Consider the following 2,356-nt stretch of genomic DNA (forward strand, 5'->3'; position numbering starts at 1 on the left):
TCCATAAATGGAAAATTAACTGTTATATCAGTGCCTAGTAGAACAGTAATAATTCAGAATGAATTACGTAAAAGGTTTGACCGCATTTGAAATGATAATTTCTCCCTTTTACAGTTCCCACAATTCTCATTAGCTGCGAATTTACAAATCGCTTAATTGGGAATACACATTTTATATAAAAAAGCAAACGCGCTTAACCTGAACAAACCTGGCCGTTCTCTTTACACGCTGCAATCATTTGAACCTAAAACAAACAAATGGTTTTTTTCTCATTTGTTTCCTTAATATAATACTTTGTTTACTATATTAATGTTTATTACATCGTTTGGTTCGCAAAGTCATTCACGCCTCCCAATACGTTTTAAAGACATTATTTCGAAGGCCTGAAACGTGGAAAATTCACTGTGGGCCAGGCGACTAACGTGTTTGTTTACCTCCTTTTCTTCTTAGCCTTACATGTTCGAGCATGGCTACTGCGGGTAATTTTTGTGCTCGAAAGGATAGTTGATGCTAGTTTCATTCAAGGAGTTGCTAAATTTTTACATTTTCTTCTGAGGGATCGCACTGATATTTACTAATATTAAATGTTCCGTTTATATTTTTAAACGCAAATAGGTCACAAATTAAAATACGATTGTATTTTGCTTTTACGTATATATTGAACATATTTGTGTGTACATCAAAAACTCAAAGCTAATGTTAAAAGTCTTGTTTATATTTTTAAATGCGCGTAGACCACAAACCTGAATAACTTGTTTGGCCTAATTTCCTTCAATTTTATTTTCTTATGAGTATATATATATTGGAAAATGTCTGTGAATCATTATTCTTTCAAAATTATTGAAAAACATTCTGTTTCTGTTCTCTAAAATTAAAATTTTAAAAATTTTACACTGTTTCAAACTATAAAACTTCTTCGAACCTTGATAAGTGATGGCTCATTCGTAAAAAAACATAATCTGACGGCCATGGGACTCAATCTGTGTAATGGGTTATTTCATAAATCTAATTAAATTTAAACATTCCACAAGATATCATTCCGATCACATTTTGTATTTCATATTTCAAATTCTTTGGGCCTGAAAACGTGCTATTATATACTTAATTGAAAATCCAAGTGGAATAAACAGCAAAGTTTCTTTGGTTTGAACATTGCAAAAAAAAATCCCCAAGAATAAGAGTTTAATGTAGACTTAGATATTATTATACTAAATACAGCTCATATAAGCATAGAGTCTTGTTGCATGATATGAGATGTTGGGCTATGCACTAGTTTCGATTTCTTGATCAGGATGCAAAAAAAGAGTTAGACTCCGCACTATCTACAAAGCTATATCCCCTGCCCCATAGCCGATTGTTTTGCAATACTTCTATGCTACTATCTTCTGCTGTTACTTGGGTTGTCGTTGTGTCGCATGTTGAGACTGTGCACACACGCGAGCGCAGGCTGTCAGGTGGGTAAAGTTACCGGCTTATGAGTGCATATCTGTCAAAACGGACGTCGCCTGGGGTGAATATGTCAGATGTGCTGAAATTAAACACCTGCAAGAGAACAGGTCGATATAAACAAGTGAGACGATAGAGAAGAGTAAAAGCGACTGAAGCGCGCAACACAAAGCGAGCAATAAAAGAGTAGTATATATTTTTCTAACAAACTATTTTGTCGCTACGTGCTCTTTTTTCTAGGCTTACAAGAAACTGCTATTTCTACAACCCATCTACATCACACCTGTTGTTAGGACGTCTCTGAAACGGTTGTTAGGTCGTTGGCATGAGTCACTATGGTTGATTTGACGTCGGCTATCTTTGCTGGTGGGCCTGGTGACTCCGTGCTTTCGATCGCCGTCATTCCTGGTAGTGCTTCATCAGCGTACTAGTGACCGTTTGTATGATATTGAACGCTTGTACAAAACAGCGAACAAAGACGTGTTAATTCCATTTATTAACACAATTAAGCTGCATGTTCAATTCCTGGCCCATTTTCGACTCCTTTTCCGTCTGCAATCACGGTCTAAACTATTTTATGTCTGTCCCCAGATATATATAGGGTGTCCCAAAAGAAGATGATGGTTAAAAAAATTCATGACTTTCTTAATTGTTTATATATATATATATATATATATATATATATATATATATATATATTTATTTCACATCCTCTAGAGTAACTTTTCAAGGTCATCATGGGTCGTTACACTACCGAGGAGCGGATATTAATCATAGAGTCGTATTTTCGGTTGAATGAGTCGATATCAGAAACAAAAAAGTGAATTTTGACGAAACTTCAACACAAGAAATTTCTTTATTCCCAATGCAATAAAACCAGCCTTTTGGTCAAGATCAAAGTGTAGTATCT

Source organism: Euprymna scolopes, chromosome 22 (genome assembly GCF_053919585.1).
Source record: "Euprymna scolopes isolate OS-2025 chromosome 22, ASM5391958v1, whole genome shotgun sequence".
Taxonomy (NCBI): Eukaryota; Metazoa; Mollusca; class Cephalopoda; order Sepiida; family Sepiolidae; genus Euprymna; species Euprymna scolopes.